Genomic DNA, 26,663 nt, shown 5'->3' with positions numbered 1-26,663 from the left:
TTTTTTTTAAATTTTATTATTATTATACTTTAAGTTTTAGGGTACATGTGCACAATGTGCAGGTTAGTTACATATGTATACATGTGCCATGCTGGTGTGCTGCACCCATTAACTCGTCATTTAGCATTAGGTATATCTCCTAAAGCTATCCCTCACCCCTCCCCCCACCCCACAACAGTCCCCAGAGTGTGATGCTCCCCTTCCTGTGTCCATGTGTTCTCATTGTTCAATTCCCACCTATGAGTGAGAATATGTGGTGTTTGGTTTTTTGTTCTTGCGATAGTTTACTGAGAATGATGATTTCCAATTTCATCCATGTCCCTACAAAGGACATGAACTCATCATTCTTTATGGCTGCATAGTATTCCATGGTGTATATGTGCCACATTTTCTTAATCCAGTCTATCATTGTTGGACATTTGGGTTGGTTCCAAGTCTTTGCTATTGTGAATAGTGCTGCAATAAACATACGTGTGCATGTGTCTTTATAGCAGCATGATTATAGTCCTTTGGGTATATACCCAGTAATGGGATGCCAGCCAAGATGTTTTTTAAAAGTTGTTTTCCATTAACCAAATAAATACGTTTTTGTACATCTTAAAATCTTCTAGCTCCCAGGAAGACCCACCTGCTACACTGATCATGCCTTCAATTAAAGTGACCAAATCATCTCTGCTTGCCTCAAACTTTCCTGATTTTAACACTGAAAGCCACACATCCCCGGAAACCTCTCAGTTCTAGCCAACCAGGATAGTTGGTCAACCTACTTGTAATGCTGCTTCTCTAGAAGAGGACTGTGCCATTTCTTTGGATTCTGGACCCCAGGGCAGTGTCCCTATTCCAGTCACTATGGCTGCATAGCAAACCTCTCCAAAATGGTGACGTAAAACAACCACCATTTAATATGTCCTTGGAATTGATGGGTCAGGAATTTATGCAGAAGATATCTGGACTCTCAGCTGGGAAGACTCAAAGGCTAGGGTGACTTGGCTGTTGGTTGGAACCTCAGCTGGGCTATCAGCCAGAATACCTCTCCATGGTCTTTCCATGTGATCTGTCTGCATGAGCTAGTTAGGGTTTCCTAAGAGCATGACAGCTGGTTCCAAAAGCGAGCATCTCAAGAGACTAAGATGGAAGTGTAGAGCATCTATGATCTAGCCTCAGAAGTCATTGATATGGTTTGGATGCTTTGTCCCCTTCAAGTCTCATGTTGAAATGTGACCTCCAGTGTTGGAGATGGAGTCTAGTGGGAGGTGTTTGGGTCACAGGGGCAGGTCCCTCATGAATAGCTTGATGCTGTCCTCAGGGTAATGAATGAGTTCTCACTCTATGAGTTCACATGAGAGCTGATTGTTTAAAAGATCTTAGTACCTCCTCCCCTGTCTCTTGCTCTCTTCTCTCTGTTGCTCCCTCTTGCCATGTGACCTGCTGGCTCCCACTTTGCCTTCCACTATGATTGTAAGCTTCCTGAGGCCTAATCAAAAGCTGAGCAGATGCTGGTGCCATGCTTGTACAGCCTGCAGAACTGTGAGCCAAATAAATCTCTTTTCTTTAAAAATTGTCCAGCCTCAGGTATTCCATTATAGCAATGCAAACAGACTAATACAAGCATACGCCATCACTTTGTCCATATTCTGTTGTTTGAGGCAGTCAGAAAGGCCCACCAGGTTCAAGGCAAAGGGACTGAGACTGTACCTCTTAATGGTGACTGACACAGGTGTAGAAGAGCATGTGGAATGAAGATCTTGTTTCAGGCATCTTTGGAAAGTGTGGTCTGCCACAGTCACACAAGCAACAGGATGTCTCCAGAGGAGGTGAGAAGAAATTTGGAGAACCTCCCATGCCTCAGTATGATCTCCAGCCCCCTCAAGATTCCTAGGTGCTTGCCCTGTGATGCTGTGAAGAGGCACGGGGATAGAAATTCTGGGCAAGAAGAGGGACCCAAGTCCTGAGGGCCCTTGGGATGATCTTGGGCACCTGAACAACGACTGGACAATGGGGACCAGAAACAAGCTGTTGTTCTATGGAGTGAGGATTTTCATCCCCCAGGAGATCTGATTCCTCCCTACCTCCTTCCCCGATCAACACTTCTGTTATAGACTGAATGTTTATGTCCTCCCAAAATTCACATATTGAAGCCCTAACCCCAGTGGGATGGTATTTAGAGGTGGGGCCTTTGGGAGGTGACTAGATTTAGATGAGGTCATGAGGGTGGGGCCCTCATGATGGGAATAGCATCCTTTTAAGAAAAGGAAGAGGTTTGCCCTCCTCTCACCATGTGAAGACACAGTGAGAAGGTGGCCACCTACAAGCCAGGAAGAGGGCCCTCACCAGAATTCAACTATACTGGCACTTTGATCTTGAACTTCCAGCCTCCAGAAGTATGAGAAAATAAGTGTTTGTTATTTAAAGCCATCCAGTCTGTGTAGTATTTTGTTATGGCAGCCTGAACAGACTAAGACAACTTCTCCCATAGAGATCACGCCCAAAGGAAAGAAGTAAAAGTATTTGTGAATCCCCTCACCTAGTGCCCACAGCAGTGCTTGCACTGGGAGGGAGTGCCTTCCCTCTGATCACTATCTAAGGTGGCCACCAATCCCTGGGAAGGACTCCAGAGCCTCCAGTTACTGGCCACAGAAACTTCAGGTTTGTTTGCCCAGATCCCTGGTGAAGCATTCCCTCCTAGGGTGCTTTTGTCTTGGAAGGGGCAGAGGCCAAGAGCTCTTTCTCTGTCAAGGCCCTAAATGCACCTGACTTCCAAATGTGTATGAGAGCTAGCCCACATGCCATTGTACAAACATAATTTGCAAGAAGAAAAGCAATCAGAGGCTTTAAATACAAAATTGGAAGATATATTTTTAAAGTTCAGTGACAGTAAAAGCATCAAAATCCCTTTGTGTGGGGGTTTTCAAGGCCAAATTAAGATCCCTGAGGGAAATTTAGAGATATGAAACTCTTTCTCTTTTAAAACTTAAATACTCAGGGGACAGCACACACCTGTGTGACTTTGATTCTTTTGTTAAAGCCGTGGGAAAAAAAAAAAAGAAGAAAGCCACCTTTTTGCTCTGTATTTCAAGCCTGAGTAGTGAGCGGAGAGAACAACCCACAATATAGTATAAGAATAGCAACTAAAAGAGAAAGATACGAAACTGACAAATAGGCCTTATTAATGGTTTCCACAAAGTAGGCAAGTCAGAAAAGGTTAAAAGAGTTCCAGGGTGGTTTGCGGGTACATCTGCCAGTCAATTTTCAAGCAAAATTTTTATTTTCATGTTTTTTCCTATATTCAAAACTAAATCAATGGTGGTGTGCATACATTTTGTTATTGTTGTCATCATCATCAGGCTATCTGTTTAGGCCTCCTAATAATGAGCTGTTTGCTCTTCTTATATTTGATTCAGACTTCCTTAAAATGACTAAGTTTTCATGAAGAAATAAATGAACACCCAACCCTACAATGGATTAGAATCCAATTTAAAGGTTACACCAGTTGCTATTGATTTTTGTTTCCTATAATGGGGTCCAGCGAGTCAATAACATATTGTGTAGATTAGAAAGAGGACTACAAATTTTTCCCCTCTCAGTATCCATGCCACTGAAAGCTGCATTGCAGATTTTGTATCCAGAAGTGGGGTTTATTTTTTTCATCTGTTGAATCTGAGTTAGCCATGTAACTTCTTTTGGCCAATGAGACGTTAGTATTACGACACAAGGAGAGATTTCCAAAATATTTGAACACTGGAGCTTCTCTTGAAAACTTACTTGCAATTGTGTTGAACAATCCCAGGCCTGAGAGACATGTGACTCAATCACGCCTGTCACCACAGCCACCAACAGCACCAGCCAACCCTTAGAAGCAGAACCACTAACTGATGGGAACCCAACTGCAGATGAATGAGTGACCCAAGCTGAGACCAACAGAAGAACTATTCAACTGAGCCCAGCCAAAGTTCCCAACCCACAGGCTGGTGAACTAAGTAAATGGTCGATATGTTAAGCCATTATATTTTGGAGTGGTTTGTTATGCAGCAGTGGTTAACTAACACACGTGGACTCACAGGTGTTTATTTCCCTGATGAATTTCTTAATAAAAGGGGTAACAAAGGGCACATGTATCAAATAATATCAGTGTCCATTTAATCTCATGATACTTGGAATTGTATCATTTTTAATTTTTTTTCTTTATTTTCCTCCCTCTGGAAAGAGAATTTTTTATTTTTAAAACATATTTCCTCTTGCATCTCCCCATGGCAACAGTGTGAGTTGGTAGGGTTTAGGTTAAATTAAGGGTGTGGCCGGCAGTTGAAGGGCAGAACGTGAAGCTGGGTACTTTCAGCCTCTGTTTTTGACCCAACACTGGAGGGCACAGCAGCCAAGTGGCCAAAGCTCCCTGCCCTCAGCCATTGGCCCTGAAGACTTCAAGGCTCCTTTCTGTGTCCTCAGTCCTCGGGGTGCAATTTGCACTCCCTGCCCCCATGGGCCTCTTTCCATAAGGGTTTATTACAGGAACAGAAGTACAGCAGCCAATTGCCATGCAATCAGTGCAGTTGTACAGGGCCTCACATTTAGACAGAAAGGCCCCTGTGGTGGAAAGAGTTAACACAGCCAGCCTGACTGCTTAGCCTTGAAAAGATCTGCTTACAAGGTTGGTCGTTGGCTGATGTCTGGGAAGTTGGATTTTAGGAGGGTTCCCACCCTTCCCTAACTGATAAGACGGTTCATTGCCCCTATATTGTTTATACAAATAATGAGGTTTATGCTGAACAGCAGCTTTTCTCCTGGGAATCTGGAATTTGGGTACGTGCCAAGCAAGGGGTGCCTATGTGACCAGCCCCCAATCAAAATCCCAGGCACTGAATCTGTAATGAGTATTCCACAGTTGGCAACATTTCACATGTGTTGTCACAACTTGATTGTGACTTCACGGGGAGAGGACTCTTAGAAAACTGCACCTGGCCTCCCCTGGACTTTGTCCCATGAGTCTTTTGCCTCTGCTGACTTTGTTTTGTGTCCTTTCGTTGTAATAGCCATGAGTGTGACTATATGCTGAGTCCTGTGAGCCCTCGTAGTGAATCATCGAACCCACAGCTGGTCTTGGGGATCCAGACCCAGACCCACATTTGGAGTTTAATGCTCTGCAGTCACCATTTTTACATTCTTCATTTTTATCTTTGAATTAGTGCTTCCTAAGTGAAGTCATCTGTTGAATCTGGGTTGGCCATGCAACTTCCTTTGGCCAATGGTACATTAGTATTATGAACAACAGAGCTCGCTCCAGAGACTTTAAATCTTTCACCCTCACCTCTCCCCATCTCCCAGGAATGATTCCCGCCCCCATACCACCTCACCCCCCAGGATTGCTGCTGCACTCTGCCACCAGCATGTCCCTAGGCAAAAACATGGGGTTGAGCACGTTTGCCCTGAGGATCTCTGGGTGGGGCATGGTGGCCACGGCCCTTGCCAAGGCTAGCAACTCCATTGTGCGTTCTTAGATTCAATTCAGTCTTCCTTAAAATGACGAAGTTGGGTTGGTCGCGGTGGCTCACGCCTGTAATCCTGGCACTTTGGGAGGCCGTGGCGGGCCGATTGCCTGAGCTCAGGAGTTTGCGACCAGCTTGGGCAACACGGTGAAACCCCGTCTCTACTAAAATACAAAAAATTAGCTGGCTGTGGCGACGTGTGCCTGTAATCCCAGCTACTCAGGAGGCTGAGGCAGGAGAATTGCTTGAACCTGGGAGGCGAAGGTTGCAGTGAGCCAGGATCATGCCACTGCACTCCAGTCTGGGCGACAGAGCGAGACTCCGTCTCAAAAAAAAAAAAAAAAAAAAAAAGACTAAGTTTTCATAAAGGAATAAATGAACACCCAACCCTACAATGGATTAGAATCCAATTTAAAAGTTATACCAGTTGCTACTGATTTTTGTTTCTTATAATGGGGTCCAGTGAGTCAATAGCATATTGTGTAGATTAGAAAGATTAGACACTGGGGTGACTTGGCAGAGGCCAAGGCTCTTGTCCACCTCCATCCATGTACTCAGCAGGTCCAGGTACAGAGGTTGCAGTGCCTTTTGCGGGTGGGGGCCCTTTTTCATCTGCTGTGGTTTGAGGCAGTGGGCCCACTGGAAGGAGAGATGCCTGAAGGCTTCCCTGTCCCTGTCACATTGCGTATCAGTCTGGCAGCTGGTAGGATCCCAGTGTCAGGACAGAGCCCCCAGGTGCCTGTGAGGGTCTGCATTTAACACACAGGATATATGCCCAATGAACCACAGCATTAAACAGCAGGTAAAAATAACATGACAGACAGGTGGAGAGAGAGATTATCTGTGAAAGAAAAGAACAAGCTTTATATTTTGGTACATTTAATGGCACTTTTTTCCTGCTTTTTGAACAAGGGGCTCCCACATTTTCTGTTTGAACTGAGCCTGGAAAATTCTGTAGCCAACCCTGACAACAGCTGAATATGTTGAGCTCTTGGCATGTTCCCTGCATCATCTCATTTCATCCTCACAACTATTTCCCATGCTTTTGGACTGATATCTTTGAATTGCGTTTTTCAACTTTTTCAACCATGACTTTGAGTAACAAATCTATTTTACATCATGGCTCCTACATATAAATTAAACAACTGTTTCACTAAATAATACCACTGTAACATATGATAAAGTAAAAACATAAAGTTAATAGCACGTGTGATTTTATGAAAACTTAAATACAATATTAAAAACTCCCCAATAAATAATATAAAAAACAAAACTTGGAAGAAAATATTTTTGATGAAGCTCGACAGCCTAGATCATAAAGGAGCAAGGATACATGTATAGCTGGAACACTGTTGAGCCTGTTTTTAGACTAGTTTTTTCTTTTAAGCTGATCACAGCCTAAACTGATTTCACAATACTCAATTAATGGGTCACTTTCTATTATTTGAAATACAATCTTCTGGAGTAATGCTCCCCTACCTCTGCCCCTAATATCATGCAAAATGTGATTAAGTGTTCCACAGAGAAAGGGTTCCACAGGGAATAAATGTAGCAAATGCTGCATATGCATTACCTTCGTAGATATTCACAATGCACATTACCATATTACTATCTCTGAGAAACCCTATAGTGGAAAGAAATAGATTATCCAATCTTTATCAGCCATTAGCATATAATCCTTCCTAGGTATTTATTGGGTCAAGAGAAAATACACCCCTGATATGTGGATATTTTAAAAGAGTAAAAAAAACAAAACTGTATCTTTGATTTTACAAAATGGGGTCAAAATTACTCTCAGATAAAAAGCCATAGCTTTAATAGATTTTATTGTTTTAAAACATAAATTTTAAAATATTAATTAAAGAGTCTATTCAAGACATGTATCAGAAGATAATAAAACAAATCAAGGAAAATCAGGGCGATAGAAATAATGGAAAATCATACATAAATTTAAAAAAGGAAAATAAAATTTTTCTTTAAAAATTGAATTTTGTCAAATACAATTTTAAAGAGAGAAAAAAACACAAATAAATAGACATAATGGGTAAAAGAGAGCAAACAGATGTGTGGGTTTGACCATCTTGATAACATAAAGAATTTTCTGGAAAATATAATGAAGAAGGAGAAAACTCAAACAGATCAATAACAATAAAAAAAGAAAAGCATTTGCAAGGAAGTACCTTCAAAGGAAGGCTGGAGGACCAAATAGTCTTACCAGTGAGTCTTTTCAAACTTTCAGTAAGCTAATTTCTAATGTTCCATAAATTGCTCCAGAAAAAAAAAAAACCCAGAAACCTACTAAGTTTGTCATATTTAACCAAAATAAGTTTGACACTAAATCTGAAAAGTACAGCTAAAATTCTGTAGACATAGACCATTAGTGCTTATAAAATAAAATAGCTAGAATGCATTAAAAACACATAAAATCAAATGCAACAGAATAGTACAATAATAACCTACCACATCCACACCTAATCGGAGTTGATTCCAAGTCTTGCAAGATTTAATTTATAGTAGGAAATCTATAAATAGCATAAGTCACATCAATAGATTAAATAAAAAACTCATCACCACTAAGAATGCTTTAAGAGCATTTTAATTAAATTCAAACCTAACTCATGATTTAAAATATCAAAACTCTTTTAAATTAAGAATAAAAGGATATTTCCTTGATATTAAAAGTTATTAACTATGGGTTTTAGGAGTCCATGGATAATAGTTAGGGGGGCTGTGATCCCATGAAATTGTATGAAAAATTGAGTATGTGTGTCAGCAAGTGTTTTCTAGAAATAAAATGAATAAAACTGTCATCAGATTCTCAAAGGAGTCTATCATCCAAAAAATCTAATAGCCTTCACTCTGTAGGATAAATGCTTTTTACCTTAACCTAATTAACTTTATACTCAACTGAAAAAATAGGAAACATTCCTATAAATAGGAGAAATAAGACAATGATAGTCCCTGTCTATTGTTAACTTTAACATGACTCTAGAAGTTCTGACCAAGGCAATAATATGTAAAACAGAAATAAGAGCTATAGCCAGGTGTGGTGGCTCATGCCTATAATCCCGGCAACTTAAAGGCTGAGGCAGGAGGATTGCTTGAGGCCAGGAGTTCAAGACCAGCCTGGGCAACATAGCAAGACCTTGTCGCTACAAAAATAAATAAATAAATAATTTTTAAAAAGAAAAAAGCTTCTGCAGTCCCAGCTACTTGAGAGGCTAAGGCAGGAGCATCACTTGAGCCCAGGGGTTCGAGGTTATGGTGAGCTATGATTGTACCACTGCACTCCAGCCTGGGCAACAGAGTGAGACCCTGTCTCAATTTAAAAAAAAAAAGAGCTATAACTACTAGAAAGCAGTAGATCAATTTATCACAATATGGTGGTATAGCTGGAAACTCTAAGAAATCAATAAAATATACTGTTCAAACTAATCAACAAATTATGCAGCATAGCCCATTACAAAAAATATATATACAGTTATAAATTTCACATACAATAGGAAATCCGAAAATAATCATTAAAACTTAAAATAATTAGGAATAAACAACATAAATCCATAAAATTCTATGAAAAATTTCAAAACATTGCTGAAATAGTATTTTTATGGCCAGAAAAACATACCATTTTCTTTTTTTTTTTTAGAAAAATATTTGATTGGATATTTTGAAACATAATACAAAGTTATTACTCCATTTTACTCCTTCAATATGTTCCTATCTCGAAAATTCTTTTTTTTTTAATTTTACTTTAAATTCTGGGATACATGTGCAGAATGTGCAGGTTTGTTACATAGGTATACGTGTGCCATGGTGGTTTGCTGCACCTATCAACCCATCATCTAGGTTTTAAGCCCCGCATGCATTAGGTATTTGTCCTAATGCTATCCCTCCCCCCTCCCCCCACCCCACAACAGGCCCTGGTGTGTGATGTTCCCCTCCCTGTGTCCATGTGTTCTCATTGTTCAACTCCCACTTATGAGTGAGAACATGCGGTGTTTGAAAACATACTATTTTCTTATACAACAATACTTTTATAGAATATAGATAACAATTTTATCCCAATTATTTCAAAGGTTAAAAAAACTCCAATTAAAGTCCCAACGGGATTTACTTTCAAATTTTTCCAAAAGATTATTAAAGAACATCTAAGAGAATAAACACCAAGAAAAATATATAAAAACCATTGGGGAAAATGTAAAAAAGACTTTAAAAAGCTAATAAAAAACTTAGAGAAAAGTAATGATGGGTTGCTTACACTTCCAGATATTAAAACATATTGTGAAACTCTAATAATTAGAACAGTGTTATAGTGATGCAAGTATAGACACGCTTATCACCAAAAATATACAGCTGATCCAAAAACTTCCTAGTATAAAATCCATGATGCAGCTGGGCACAGTGGTTCATGCCTGTAATCCTAGCACTTTGCAGGGGGCAAGGCAGGTGGATCACTTGAGATCAGGAGTTCAAGACCAGCCTGGGCAACATGGTGAAACCCCATCTCTACTAAAAATACAAAAATTAGCCAGACATGGTAGTGAGTGCCTGTCATCCCAGCTACTCAGGAGGCTGAGGCAAGAGAATCGCTTGAACCCTGGAGGCATAGGTTGCATGAGCTGAGATTGTGCCACTACACTCCAGCCTAAATGACAGGGCCAGATTCTGTTTCAAGAAAAAAAAAAAAAAAGATCCACGACGAGGGTAGGATCACATATCAGTGAGGAAGGGACTATTTATTGAAGAACACAACAAATTATCTAGTTATTTTGAAATAATCACAATTTTGTTACCACTTATGGAATGCTTACACTATGCTAGGCCCTGTGATAAGTATTTTACACACATTTATGACTTAACCCTTACAAAATTCTTATCAAGTAGATATTGTTATTCTCATTTTATTGTTTATGAAATTGAGGCACATAGAGGTTAAGATATTAGACTAAGTTACACCTCTAGTCAATGGTCAAGTGAAGTTTCAAATCCATGTTGGTCTAACTCCAATGCAAGTCCAAATAAATTTTATAGGCATTAAAGACTTTTATTATTACCTTTAAAACCAGAGGCACTTCCATGTTCAGGACAATGAAGTGGACACCCTTTTCCCTATTTTCCTGCTATGTAAACTGAAAACCCCTGGACATGACATACATTTTAAAAAGAAGTTCAAGATGGCTGAATAGATGCATTTCATACTCACCTCCTCCACTAAGAAGAACAAAAATAGTGAATAGATCATCACACTCTGAATAGATCACCCAAGAAAGAACACGAGAATGCAACAGAAAAGTGACAGGAAACACCTAAAGCAAAGGAGAGGGAAGTGAAGCAGCCTGCTCAGCCAGGATTGGCTGAGATCCAAGAGAGACTTCCCAATGTGGAGAAAATGGAAGTGAGAGACCCCCAGTGGTCCACATTTCCACTGTGGCCTCTTGTAATCCTAACAACAGGAGAGCTTCTCGACCCTTGCAGGGCCAGAGACTAACAAAGGGAGGTGCCACAAGAGACTGTGTACCGGCACTACTCCGTCACACAAGGAGGGAGCTCATGCTTGGTCCCACATGCTCGCTGAGAACTAAACAGGTTCAGAAAGGTACCATTTTAGAGACCCACCCCCAAAAGAAAATGCACCATCCTGGGGCCCAGCAGCACTGAGGCTGAAGCATAAGAGAAGCACTGGCTGCTACTTATGGGGCCAAGGCCTGAGAAATGCACACCTCTGGGGCTGAGGTGTAAGTAGTTCATGCACTCTCCACCCGCTGGCACTGCCCTCCCCCTTGTTATCCCATGGCAAAGAACTTGGCTGCATAGTGTCCATGCCCTAGGATTTTGTGGAAAGCCAAACTTAATAACCTAGGGTATCTGGCAGAAGAAATTTCTAGACAGCAAAGCATTTGATAAGAGAAGTTTGATCATCTTGGCTGTTTTTAACAGCTTACAATCAGATACAGTGGCAAAGGAATGACATAAAGCTGGAATTTATAATCAAAAGGGAAGCAGAGCATAAAAATTCAGAAAATTTGCAGCCTGACCATGTGGCAGAGGAGGAAAGGGCATTTTCAGGAGAGGAATCTAGGGGTGCTAATAGAGAAACCACTTGCTAAAGAGATTAGCAAGACTAAAAGGAAGCCAGGTGCTAATAATCAAGCCAATGGGAAAATGTCCCCAAAGGCATTCTAGATATCTTGGAGGGCACCCCTGCCATCACAGGCTCAGAGGCCTAGGAGTACAGAATTACTTGAGGGACTGGCCCAGGTCACCACTATCTTGAGACTCCTGGAGATGCTGCTCCTCACATTCTGGTTGTTCAGGCTCCATTCATGGCTCAAACAGCCTCAGGTACTGCTCAGGCCCCCACTCCAGAGACCTCAAGAAATTAGCCTTGGTGACTTCCATGTGGTGTTAAGTCTGTAGGCATTGAGAACTCAAAAATAGTGGAGGTTTGGCAGCTTCCATTTAAATTTCAGAGAATATGGGAAAGTTTGCATGCCCAGGCAGAAGCTTGCTACAAGAGTTGAGTCACCACAGACAACCTCTACTAGGGAAGTATCCAGTGGAGCTGTGGGAGCAGGACCACTTCCCTCTAGATCCCAGAATCATAGAGCCACTGGCAGCATGCAACTCAGCCTGGAAAAGCTGCAGGCATCAGATTCCAACTCGTGAGAGCAGTCACATGGGCTTCACCCAGCCACACCTGAGGGCAGGGTTGCCTGAGACCTCAAGAGCCCATCCCTTGCACCACTGTGCCCAGGATGTTGGACATGGAGTCAAGGGAGATTACTTTGGAGCTTTAAGATTTAATGTCATTCCTGCTGTGTTTTAGGCTTGCATGGGGCCTCTTACCCTTTCTTTGGGCCAATTTCTCCCTTTTGGAATGAAAATGTTTACCAAATGCCTGTACAACCATTGTGTCTTGAAAGTAAATAACTTGTTTTTTATTTTACAGGCTCATTGCTGCAAGGAACTTGCTTTCAGTCTCAGATGAGACTTTGGACTTTGGACATTTGAATTGATGCTAGAACAAGTTAAGACTTTTGCGGACTATTGAGAAGGGATGATTGTATTTTGCTATGTGGAAAAAACACAAGATTCAGGGGCCATGGACAGAACATTATAGCTTGGATGCTTGTCCACTCCAAATTTCATGTTGTAATTTTATCCCCAATGTTGGAGGTGGAGCCTAATGGGAGGTGTTTGGGACATCAGGGGCAGATCCCTCATAAATAGATTAATGCTTGGGTGGGGAGGGAGTGAGTGAATTATCACTTTATCAGTTCCCACGAAACCTGGTTGTTAAAAACAGCCTTGCACCTCTCCCCTCTCTCTGGATTTCTCTCTTTCTCTCTCTGTTTTTCTTTTGCTTCCTCTCTCTCTCTCGCTTCCTCTATCACCATGTTATCTCTGCAGACAAGCTCCCTTTCACCTTCCACCATGAGTGGAAGCAGCCTGAAGCCCTCATCAGAAGCAGATACTGGCAGCATGCTTGTTGTACAGCCTGCAGAACCATGAGCCAAACAGACATCTTTTTTTTTTTTTATAAACTACTCAGCTTCAGGTATTCCTTTATAGCAGCATTAAACACACTAAGACAGTATAAATCTAAGAAAACACGTACAGGACTTGGTTGCTGAAAACTACAAAATGCTTTTGAAATAAATCAAAGATAAAATAAATGGAGAGACATACTGTGTTTATGGATTGGAAGACAATACATAATAAAAAGGTCAATTCTCCCCCAAATTAATATGCAGATTTATTTATTTATTTATTTATTTATTTATTTATTATTATTATACTTTAGGTTTTATGGTACATATGCGCAATGTGCAGCTTAGTTACATATGTATACATGTGCCATGCTGGTGCGCTGCACCCACCAACTCGTCATCTAGCATTAGGTATGTCTCCCAATGCTATCCCTCCCCCCTCCCTCCACCCCACAGCAGTACCCAAAGTGTGATGTTCCCCTTCCTGTGTCCATGTGTTCTCATTGTTCAATTCCCACCTATGAGTGAGAATATGCGGTGTTTGGTTTTTTGTTCTTGCGATAGTTTACTGAGAATGATGATTTCCAATTTCATCCATGTCCCTACGAAGGACATGAACTCATCACTTTTTATGGCTGCATAGTATTCCATGGTGTATATGTGCCACATTTTCTTAATCCAGTCTATCATTGTTGGACATTTGGGTTGGTTCCAAGTCTTTGCTATTGTGAATAATGCTGCAATAAACATACGTGTGCATGTGTCTTTATAGCAGCATAATTTATAGTCCTTTGGGTATATACCCAGTAATGGGATGGCTGGGTCAAATGGAATTTCTAGTTCTAGATCCCTGAGGAATGGCCACACTGACTTCCACAAGGGTTGAACTAGTTTACAGTCCCACCAACAGTGTAAAAGTGTTCCTATTTCTCCACATCCTCTCCAGCACCTGTTGTTTCCTGACTTTTTAATGATTGCCATTCTAACTGGTGTGAGATGGTATCTCATTGTGGTTTTGATTTGCATTTCTCTGATGGCCAGTGATGGTGAGCATTTTTTCATGTGTTTTTTGGCTGCATAAATGTCTTCTTTTGAGAAGTGTCTGTTCATGTCCTTCGCCCACTTTTGGATGGGGTTGTTTGTTTTTTTCTTGTAAATTTGTTGGAGTTCATTGTAGATTCTGGATATTAGCCCTTTGTCAGATGAGTAGGTTGAGAAAATTTTCTCCCATTTTGTAGGTTGCCTGTTCACTCTGATGGTAGTTTCTTTTGCTGTGCAGAAGCTCTTGAGTTTAATTAGATCCCATTTTTCAATTTTGGCTTTTGTTGCCATTGCTTTTGGTGTTTTAGACATGAAGTCCTTGCCCATGCCTATGTCCTGAATGGTAATGCCTAGGTTTTCTTCTAGGGTTTTTATGGTTTTAGGTCTAACGTTTAAGTCTTTAATCCATCTTGAATTGATTTTTGTATAAGGTGTAAGGAAGGAATCCAGTTTCAGCTTTCTACATATGGCTAGCCAGTTTTCCCAGCACCATTTATTAAATAGGGAATCCTTTCCCTATTGCTTGTTTTTCTCAGGTTTGTCAAAGATCAGATAGTTGTAGATATGTGGCGTTATTTCTGACGGCTCTGTTCTGTTCCATTGATCTATATCTCTGTTTTGGTACCGGTACCATACTGTTTTGGTTACTGTAGCCTTGTAGTACAGTTTGAAGTCAGGTAGCATGATGCCTCCAGCTTTGTTCTTTTGGCTTAGGATTGACTTGGCGATGCAGGCTCTTTTTTGGTTCCATATGAACTTTAAAGTAGTTTTTTCCAATTCTGTGAAGAAAGTCATTGGTAGCTTGATGGGGATGGCATTGAATCTGTAAATTACCTTGGGCAGTATGGCCATTTTCACGATATTGATTCTTCCTACCCATGAGCATGGAATGTTCTTCCATTTGTTTGTATCCTCTTTTATTTCATTGAGCAGTGGTTTGTAGTTCTCCTTGAAGAGGTCCTTCACATCCCTTGTAAGTTGGATTCCTAGGTATTTTATTCTCTTTGAAGCAATTGTGAATGGGAGTTCACTCATGATTTGGCTCTCTGTTTGTCTGTTATGGGTGTATAAGAATGCTTGTGATTTTTGTACATTGATTTTTTATCCTGAGACTTTGCTGAAGTTGCTTATCAGCTTAAGGAGATTTTGGGCTGAGACAATGGGGTTTTCTGGATATACAATCATGTCGTCTGCAAACAGGGACAATTTGACTTCCTCTTTTCCTAATTGAATACCCTTTATTTCCTTCTCCTGCCTAATTACCCTGGCCAGAACTTCCAACACTATGTTGAATAGAAGTGGTGAGAGAGGGCATCCCCGTCTTGTGCCAGTTTTCAAAGGGAATGCTTCCAGTTTTTGCCCATTCAGTATGATATTGGCTGTGGGTTTGTCATAGATAGCTCTTATTATTTTGAGATATGTCCCATCAATACCTAATTTATTGAGAGTTTTTAGCATGAAGCGTTGTTGAATTTTGTCAAAGGCCTTTTCTGCATCTATTGAGATAATCGTGGTTTTTGTCTTTGGTTCTGTTTATATGCTGGATTACATTTATTGATTTGCATATATTGAACCAGCCTTGCATCCCAGGGATGAAGCCCACTTGATCATGGTGGATAAGCTTTTTAATGTGCTGCTGGATTCTGTTTGCCAGTATTTTATTGAGGATTTTTGCATCAATGTTCATCAAGGATATTGGTCTAAAATTCTCTTTTTTGGTTGTGTCTCTGCCCGGTTTTGGTATCAGGATGATGCTGGCCTCATAAAATGAGTTAGGGAGGATTCCCTCTTTTTCTATTGATTGGAATAGTTTCATAAGGAATGGTACCAGTTCCTCCTTGTACCTCTGGTGGAATTCGGCTGTGAACCTGTCTGGTCCTGGACTTTTTTTGGTTGGTAAGCTATTGATTATTGCCACAATTTCAGCTCCTGTTATTGGTCTATTCAGAGATTCAACTTCTTCCTGGTTTAGTCTTGGGAGGGTGTATGTGTTGAGGAATTTATCCATTTCTTCTAGATTTTCTAGTTTATTTGCATAGAGGTGTTTGTAGTACTCTCTGATGGTAGTTTGTATTTCTGTGGGATTGGTGGTGATATACCCTTTATCATTTTTTATTGCATCTATTTGATTCTTCTCTCTTTTTTTCTTTATTAATCTTGCTAGCAGTCTATCAATTTTGTTGATCCTTTCAAAAAACCAGCTCCTGGATTCATTCATTTTTTGAAGGGTTTTTTGTGTCTCTATTTCCTTCAGTTCTCCTCTGATTTTAGTTATTTCTTGCCTTCTGCTAGCTTTTGAATGTGTTTGCTCTTGCTTTTCTAGTTGTTTTAATTGTGATGTTAGGGTGTCAATTTTGGATCTTTCCTGCTTTCTCTTATGGGCACTTAGTGCTATAAATTTCCCTCTACACACTGCTTTGAATGCATCCCAGAGATTCTGGTATGTTGTGTCTTGGTTCTCGTTGGTTTCAAAGAACATCTTTATTTCTGCCTTCATTTCGTTATGTACCCAGTAGTCATTCAGGAGCAGGTTGTTCAGTTTCCATGTAGTTGAGCGGTTTTGAGTGAGATTCTTAATCCTGAGTTCTAGCTTGATTGCACTGATCTGAGAGATAGTTTGTTATAATTTCTGTTCTTTTACATTTACTGAGGAGAGCTTTACTTCCAAGTATGTGGTCAATTTTGGAATAGGTGTGGTGTGGTGCTGAAAAAAATGTATACTCTGTTGATTTGGGGTGGAGAGTTCTGTAGATGTCTATTAGGTCCACTTGGTGCAGAGCTGAGTTCAATTCCTGGGTATCCTTGTTGACTTTCTGTCTCATTGATCTGTCTAATGTTGACAGTGGGGTGTTAAAGTCTCCCATTATTAATGTGTGGGAGTCTAAGCCTCTTTGTAGGTCACTCAGGACTTGCCTTATGAATCTGGGTGCTCCTGTATTGGGTGCATATATATTTAGGATAGTTAGCTCTTCTTGTTGAATTAATCCCTTTACCATTATGTAATGGCCTTCTTTGTCTCTTTTGATCTTTGTTGGTTTAAAGTCTGTTTTATCAGAGACTAGGATTGCAACCCCTGCCTTTTTTTGTTTTCCATTTGCTTGGTAGATCTTCCTCCATCCTTTTATTTTGAGCCTATGTGTGTCTCTGCACATGAGATGGGTTTCCTGAATACAGCACACTGATGGGTCTTGAGTCTTTATCCAATTTGCCAGTCTGTGTCTTTTAATTGGAGCATTTAGTCAATTTACATTTAAAGTTAATATTGTTATGTGTGAATGTGTGAATTTGATCCTGTCATTATGATGTTAGCTGGTTATTTTGCTCGTTAGTTGATGCCGTCTCTTCCTAGTCTTGATGGTCTTTACATTTTGGCATGATTTTGCAGTGGCTGGTACCGGTTGTGCCTTTCCATGTTTAGCGCTTCCTTCAGGAGCTCTTTTAGGGCAGGCCTGGTGGTGACAAAATCTCTCAGCATTTGCTTGCCTGTAAAGTATTTTATTTCTCCTTCACTTATGAAGCTTAGCTTGGCTGGATATGAAATTCTGGGTTGAAAATTCTTTTCTTTAAGAATGTTGAATATTGGCCCCCACTCTCTTCTGGCTTGTAGAGTTTCTGCCGAGAGATCTGCTGTTAGTCTGATGGGCTTCCCTTTGAGGGTAACCCGACCTTTCTCTCTGGCTGCCCTTAACATTTTTTCCTTCATTTCAACTTTGGTGAATCTGACAATTATGTGTCTTGGAGTTGTTCTTCTCGAGGAGTATCTTTGTGGCGTTCTCTGTATTTCCTGAATTTGAATGTTGGCCTGCCTTGCTAGATTGGGGAAGTTCTCCTGGATAATATCCTGCAGAGTGTTTTCCAACTTGGTTCCATTCTCCCTGTCACTTTCAGGTACACCAATCAGACGTAGATTTGGTCTTTTCACATAGTCCCACATTTGTTGGAGGCTTTGCTCATTTCTTTTTATTCTTTTTTCTCTAAACTTCCCTTCTCACTTCATTTCATTCATTTCATCTTCCATGGCTGATACCCTTTCTTCCATTTGATCGCATCGGCTCCTGAGGCTTCTGCATTCTTCACGTAGTTCTCGAGCCTTGGTTTTCAGCTCCATCAGCTCCTTTAAGCACTTCTCTGTATTGGTTATTCTAGTTATACATTCCTCTAAATTTTTTTCAAAGTTTTCAACTTCTTTGCCTTTGGTTTGAATATCCTCCCATAGCTCGGAGTAATTTGATCGTCTGAAGCCTTCTTCTCTCAGCTCGTCAAAGTCATTCTCCGTCCAGCTTTGTTCCGTTGCTGGTGAGGAACTGTGTTCCTTTGGAGGAGGAGAGGCACTCTGCTTTTTAGAGTTTCCAGTTTTTCTGCTCTGTTTTTTCCCCATCTTTGTGGTTTTATCTACTTTTGGTCTTTGATGATGGTGATGTACAGATGGGTTTTTGGTGTGGATGTCCTTTCTGTTTGTTAGTTTTCCTTCTAACAGAGAGGACCCTCAGCTGCAGGTCTGTTGGAGTACCTGGCTGGCCGTGTGAAGTGTCAGTCTGCCCCTGCTGGGGGGTGCCTCCCAGTTAGGCTGCTCAGGGGTCGGGGGTCAGGGGTCAGGGACCCACTTGAGGAGGCAGTCTGCCCGTTCACAGATCTCCAGCTGCATGCTGGGAGAACCACTGCTCTCCTCAAAGCTGTCAGACAGGGACATTTAAGTCTGCAGAGGTTACTGCTGTCTTTTTGTTTGCCTGTGCCCTGCCCCCAGAGGTGGAGCCTACAGAGGCAGGCAGGCCTCCTTGAGCTGTGGTGGGCTCCACCCAGTTCAAGCTTCCTGGCTGCTCTGTTTACCTAATCGAGCCTGGGCAATGGTGGGCGCCCCTCCCCCAGCCTCGCTGCCGCCTTGCTGTTTGATCTCAGGCTGCTGTGCTAGCAATCAGCGAGACTCTGTGGGCGTAGGACCCTCTGAGCCAGGTGCAGGCTATAATCTCCTGGTGCACCGTTTCCTAAGCCCGTCGGAAAAGCACAGTATTTGGGTGGGAGTGGCCCGATTTTCCAGGTGCCGTCTGTCACCCCTGGAAAGGGAACTCCCTGACCCCTTGCGCTTCCCGAGTGAGGCAATGCCTCGCCCCTGCTTCGGCTGGGGCACGGTGCACTCACCCACTGACCTGCGCCCACTGTCTGGCACTCCCTAGTGAGATGAACACAGTACCTCAGATGGAAATGCAGAAATCACCCGTCTTCTGCGTCACTCATGCTGGGAGCTGTAGACCGGAGCTGTTCCTATTCGGCCATCTTGGCTCGCTTAATATGCAGATTTAATGTAATTTCTGTCAAATTCCCAACAAGGTTTTATAGATATAGATAATAGTCTAAAATTTATATGGAAATACAAAGGATATAGAATAGCTTAAGACAACTTTGAAAAAGAAGAATAAAATGGAAGGAATTACTCTACCTAGTTGTCATACATATTATAGAGCTACAATAAAGTCTTGTGTGGTATTGGCAGAGGGATTGACATATAGATCAATGGAACGAAAGAGAGAACTCAGCCAAATACAAGTACAGACAACTGATTTTTGACAGAGATGCAAAAGCAATTCAAGGAAGGAAGGATAGTCCTGTCAACAAATAATGCTGGAGCAATTGGATATTCACAGGCAAAAACACATACATTTCCTAAACCTCACATTTTATACAAAAGTAAACTCATTAAATGTAAACCACAAACTATAAAATTTTTAAAAGACAACATAAGAGAAAATCTTCAGAACCTGAAACTTGATGAAGAATTTTTAGACATAACACCAAGAGTATGATTCATAAAAGAAAAAAAATTGATAAGTTAGATTTCATCAAAATTAAAAATGTTTGCTCTTTGAAAGACCTTGTTAAGAAGATTAAAAGACAAGATACAGCCTCTAAGGAAATATTTGCAAACCACATATCTGACAAAGAACTCACATGTAGAATATATAAGGAATTCTCAAAGCTCTCAAAAAAGAAAAAACAAATCTTATTTAAAATGGGCAGAAGGCATGAAGGGAAAGTTCACTGAAGAGCATATACAGATGGCAAATAGGCACGTGAAAAGATGTTCAACATTACTATCCATTTGCTAAATGCAAATTTATACCAAAATGAGATGTTACTACATACCAATCAGAACATCTAAAATAAAAAATAATGAAAATACCAAATGTTGGCAAGAATATAGAGAAACTGAATCTCTCACACATTGCTAATGGGAATGCAAAATGGTACAGCCTCTCTGGAAAACAGTTTGGCAATTTCTTAAAAGAAACAAAAATCCTGATACGCAATTACAGTATAACCCAGGAATTGCACTCGAGGGCATTTATCCTAGAGATGAATGAAATGAAAATTGTATTCACACAAAAACCTGTACACAAAGGTTTACAGCCATTTTATTCACAAAGCCAAAAACTGTAAATAACCCAAATACATCCTTCAACAGGGAGTGGTTAAACAAAACCCAAATATCCTTCAACAGGGAGTGGTTAAACAAACTGTAGTACATCTACACCATGGAACACTACTCAGCAATAAAAAGGAACAAACTATGGATACACACAACTACTTGGCTAGATATCAGAGCTTTGTGCTGAGTGTGAAAAAAGTCAGTCTCAAAAAGTCCCATACTGTATGATTTCATTTATATTACATTCTCAAAATGAAAGACTTCTAGAGAAACAAATAAGTAGTTACCAGGGTTTAAGGATGGTGGTGTAACTATAAAAGGGTAGGAAGAGGGAGATCTTTTTGGTGATGGGACAGTTCTGTATCTTGATTATGATGGTAGTAACACAAATCTACACATATAATGAAATCCCATAGATTTCTACACATAGCTTGTGCCATGCCAATTTCCTGGTTTTGATATTGTACTATAGTTATGTAAAATGTAATTATTGTGGGAAACTGGGTGAAGGGTACACAGGACCTCTCTATACCCTCTTTGTAACTTCTTGTGAACCTATAATTAATTTAAAATATGTAAAAATGTTCTAAATAGAGCAGGTAGAGCAAGATGGTGGGGGGAAAAAAAAGCTCCACAAATCATCCCCTCACCCCAATAAAGACACCAAGTTAACAACTTCCTATAAACACACACACAAAAATACTTCCATAAGAACCAAAAATCGGGTGAGCCCTCGTAATACCTGTTTTAACTTCATATTGCTGAAAGAGGCACTGAAGAGATAGAAAAAACAGTCATGAATCGTGGATGCCATCCCTTTCCCATCCCTGGCAGTGGTGGCATGGTGGAGAGAGTATCTCTGGGTGCTAGGGGAGGCAGAACACAGCAATTGTGAGGCACTGAACTCAGTGCTGTTCTGTTAGAGCAGAAAGGAAAAGCAGATCAAATTCAGCTGATGCCTGTCCACAGAGGGAGAATTTAAAGCAGCCCTAGCCAGAGGGGAATCTCCAATCCCAGTAGTCCAAACTCGAGTGTCTAAAAAACTCATCACTGAGGGCCAAAGTGCCCTAGGTCTTTAAGTAAGCTTGAAAAGCAGTCTAGGCCACAAGGACTGCAACTCTTAGGAGAGTCTTAGGGCTGAACTAGGCCCAGAGATAGTGGACTGGGTTGGGGGGTCGCCACTTGACATACTGAGACACCAGCTGGGGAAACCAGGGGATTGCTGGCATCACCCCTCCTCTAACCCCAGGCTGCACAGCTCATGGCTCCAAAAGAGACCCCTTTTTTCTGCTTGAGGAAAGGAGAGGGAAGAGTGGGGAGGATGTTTTCTTGGATCTTGGACACCAGCTCAGCCACAGCAGGATAGGGCACCAGTCAGAATAGTGAGGCTGCCATTCCAGGCCCTAGCTCCTAGATGACATTTCTAGACACAACCTGGGCCAGGAGAGAACCTGCTGCCTTGAAGGAAAGCACCCAGGCCTGCCAGCATTCATCACCTGTTAACTGAAGAGTCCTACAAGCAGCAATACCCAGGTACTATGTCAAGGGCCTTGGTGAGCCTCTGAGACTTGCTGGCTTCAGGTGAGACTCAGCACATTACCAGCTGAGGTGGCTATGGGGCAACACTCCCTCTATAATAATTGAGAAAAGCAGAGGGAAAAGTAAAGGGGATGTTGTCTTGCACCTTAGGTACCAACACTGTCACAAAAGGGTAGAGCACCCAGTGGGCTCTTAGGGTCCTGATCCCAGGACTTGACTCTTGAATGGCATTTCTGGACCTGCCCTAGGCCAAAGAGGAGTCCACTGCCCTGAAGGGTTACTCCCAGGCCAGAGAGCATTCACCATAAGTTGACTTAAGAGACCTTGTGCCTTAAGGGAATATCAGTGGTACTCTGGCAATACTACTCATGGCCAGGGGTGGTGGTGGCTATGAGATGAGGCTTCTCTGCCTTTGGAAAGGGGAAGGAAGAGTGGGAAGGAATGCATCTTGTGGTTTGAGTGCCAGCTCAGTCACAATACAATAGAATACAAGGTAGACTTTCTAAGGTTTTTGACTCTAGTCCCTGATTCCCAGATGGCACTTCTGGAACCACTCAGGGCCTAGAGAACCTCACTGCCGTGATAGGAAGGACATAGGCCTGGCTAACTTTGCCACCTTCTGATTGCAGGACCCCAGAACATTGAGCGAACACAGCAGTAGCCAGGGAGTGGTTACATCAAGCCTTAGGCGAGACTCACTACTGTGCTGGCTCCAGGTCGGACACAGTGCAGTCATAATGGTGGTGGCCACCGGAGTGCTTTTGTCATTCCACCCCCAGCTTTAGGTGGCTCAGAATAGAGAGAGAGTCTCTGTATGTTTGAAAGAAAGTAAGGGAAGAGAACAACAGTCTCTGCCTGGTAATCCAAATAATTCTCCTGTATCTTCTTCAAGACCATCAAGGTGGTACCTCTAAGAGTCTACAAGAGCCATGGCATTACTGGGCTTGGAGTGCCCTCTAAAGCAGAAATAGCTTAGAATACAACACCCGAATCCTTTAAAATATCTGAAAAGTCTTCCCAAGAAGGATGGCTACAAATAAGCCCGGAAAGTGAAGATTACAATAAATACCTGACTCTTCAATGCCCAGACACTGAAGAACATCTACTAATATCAGCACCATCTGGGAAAACATGACTTCACCAAATGATCTAAATAAGGCAGCAAAGGTAGTACTAAGAGGGAAGTTATAGCTATCAATGCCTACATCAAAAAAGAAGAACAATTTCAAATGAACAATCTAATGATGTATCTTAAAGAACTAGGAAAGCAAGAGCAAACCAAATCCAATATTAGTAAAATAAAATAAATAATAAAGATCAGAGCAGAAATAAATGAAATTTAAATACAAAAAATACAAAAGATCAATGAAACAAAAAGTTGGTTTTTTGAAAAGTTAAATGAAACAAACAAACATTTAGCCAAACTAAGACAAAAGGAAAGATCCAAATTTTAAAAATCAGAAATAAAGGAGACATTACAACTGATACTGCAGAAATTAAAAGGATCAGTAGTGGCTACTATGAGCAACAATATGCCAATAAAATGGAAAATCTAGAAGAAATGGACAAATTCCTAGATACATCCAACCTACCAAGATTGAACCAAGAAGAGGTCCAAAACCTGAACAGACCAATAATAAGTAACAAGATCAAAGCTGTAATAAAAACTCTCCCAGTAAAGAAAAGCCCAGGACTTGGCGGCTTCACCGCTGAATTCTACCAAATGGTTAAAAAGAACTAACACCAATTTTACTCAAACTATTCCAAAAAATAGGGGAAAAGGAAATACTTCCAAATTCTTTCTACAAGGCCAGTATTACCCTGATACCAAAACCAGAAAAAGGCGCATCAAAAAAAGAAAACTACAGACCAACGTCTCTAATGAATACTGATGCAAAAACCCTTAACAAAACACTAGCAAACTGAATTCAATAATACATTAGAAAGACCATTCATCGTGGCCAAGTCAGATTCATCCCTGGGATGCAAGGATGGTTCAAGATATTCAAATCAATCAGTGTGATTCATCAAATCAACAGGCCAGAAACCATATGGTCATTTCAATTGGTGCTGAAAAAGCATTTGATAAAATTCAACATCCCTTCATGACAAAAACCCTCAAAAAACTGGGTATTGAAGAAACATACCTCAACATAATAAAAGCCATATATGACAGACCCACAGCTAGTATCACACTGAATGGGGAAAAACTGAAAGACTTTTCTCTAAGATCTGGAAGATGACAAGGATGCCCACTGTCACTACAGTTATTCCACATAGTAATGGAAGTTCTAGCTAAAGCAATCAGATAAGAGAAAGATATAAAGGGCATCCAAATGAAAAGAAATAAGTCAAATTATCCTTGTGTGTAGATTATATGACCTTATATTTGGAAAAACCTAAAGACTCCACCAGAAAACTATCAGAACTGATAAACAAATTCAGTAATGTCATAGGACAAAATCAACATACAAAATCAGTAGCATTTCTATATGCCAATAGTGAACAATGTGAAAAAGTAATTAAAAAGTAAGCCCATTTACAACAGCCACACATAAAATTAAATACCTAGGAATTAACCAAAGAAGTGAAAGAGCTCTGTAGTGAAAACTATAAAACACTGATGAACAAAATTGAAGAGGACATCCAGAAAATGGAAGAATATTCTATGTTCGTGCATTGGAAGAATCAATATTGTGAAAATGTCCATACTGCTCAAAGCAATCTACAGATTCATTATAATCCCTACCAAAATACCAATGACATTCTTCACAGAAATAAAAAAAAATCATAAAATTTGTATGGAACCGGAAAAGACCCAGAATAGCCAAAGCTATCCCAAGCAAAAGGAACAAAACTAGAGGAATCACATTACCTGACTGAAAATAATGTCACCCAGCTATCATAACCAAAACAGCATGGTACTGGCATAAAAACAGACACATAGACCAATGGAACAAAATAGACAATCCAGAAACAAATCCACACATCTACAGTGAACCCATTTTAGACAAAGGTGCCAAGAACATACACTGGGGAAAAGACAGTCTCTTCAGTAGATGCCGGGAAAACTGGATATCCATATGCAGAAGAATGGAACTAGACCTCTATCTCTCATCATATACAAAAACCAAATCAAAATGGATTAAATACTTAAATCGAAGACCTCAAACCGTGAAACTACGACAAGAAAACGTTGGAGAAAATCTCCAGGACATTGGTCTGAGCGAAAATTTCTTGAGTAATACCCTACAAGCACAGGCAAAGCAGAAATGGATAAAGGGGATCACATCAGGTTAAAAAGCTTCTGCACAGCAAAGGATGCAATCAACAAAGTAAAATGACAACCCACAGAATGAGATAAATATTTGCAAACTATTTATCTGACAAGGGATTAATAACCAGAATATATAAGGAGCTCAAACAACTCTATAGGAAAAAATCTAATAATCCAATAAAAAGATGGGCAAAAGATTTGAATAGACATTTCTCAAAAGAAGACACACAAATGGCAAACAAGCATATGAAAAGGTGCTCAACATCGTTGATCATCAGAGAAATGCAGAAATGCAAAAACTACAATGAGATATCATCTGACCCCAGTTAAAATGGCTTATATCCAAAAGACAGACAATAAATGCTGGCAAGGATGTGGAGAAAAGGGAACACTTGTACACTGTTGGTAGGAAAGTAAATTAGTACAACCACTATGGAGAACAGTTTGAAGGTTCCTCAAAAATTAAAAATAGAGCTACGATATTATCCAGCAATCCCATTGCCGGGCATATACCCAATAGAAAGGAAATCAGTATATCAAATAGATACCTGCACTCCCATGTTTGTTGCAGCACTATTTACAATAGCTAAGATTTGGAAGCAAACTACGTGTCTAACAACACATGAATGGATAAAGAAAATGTGGTACATGCACACAATGGAGTACTATTCAGCCATTAAAAAGAAAGAGATCCAGTCATTTGCAGCAACATGAATGGAAATGGAGATCATTATGTTAAGTGAAATAAGCCAGGCACAGAAAGACAAACATTGCATTTTCTCACTTATTTGTGGGATCTAAAAATTAAAACAATTGAACTCATGGAGATAGAAAGTAGAATGATGTTTACCAGAGGCTGGGAAGGGTGGTGGGGGGCTGGGAGGAAGTGGGGGTGGTTAATGGGTACGAAAATAATAGAAAGAATAAATAAGACCTACTATTTGATATCACAATAGGGAGACTATAGTCAATAGTAATTTAACTGTACATTTTAAAATAACTTAACGAAGGTAATTGGATTGTTCACAACTCAAAGGATAAATGCTTGATGGAATGGATACTCCATTCTTCATGATGTGATTGTTATTCATTGCATGCCTGTATCAAAACATTACACGTACCCCATAAATATATACACCTACTATGTACCCACAAAATTTTTTTTAAAAAACGGTTCTAACATGGACACAGGGAGAACAACACACACCAGGGACTGTTGGGGGTGGTGTGGGGCAAGGGGTGGAAGAGCATTAGGACAAATACCTAATGCATGCAGGGCTTAAAATCTACATGATGGGTTGATAGGTGCAGCAAACCACCATGGCACATAAATACCTATGTAACAAACCTGCACGTTCTGTACATGTATCCCAGAACTTAAAGTAAAATTAAATTAAATTAAAAAATTAAAAGGT

The sequence above is a fragment of the Pongo pygmaeus genome, chromosome X, assembly GCF_028885625.2.
Source record: "Pongo pygmaeus isolate AG05252 chromosome X, NHGRI_mPonPyg2-v2.0_pri, whole genome shotgun sequence".
Classification (NCBI taxonomy): domain Eukaryota; kingdom Metazoa; phylum Chordata; class Mammalia; order Primates; family Hominidae; genus Pongo; species Pongo pygmaeus.
Note: the sequence above shows the minus strand (reverse complement) of the source record.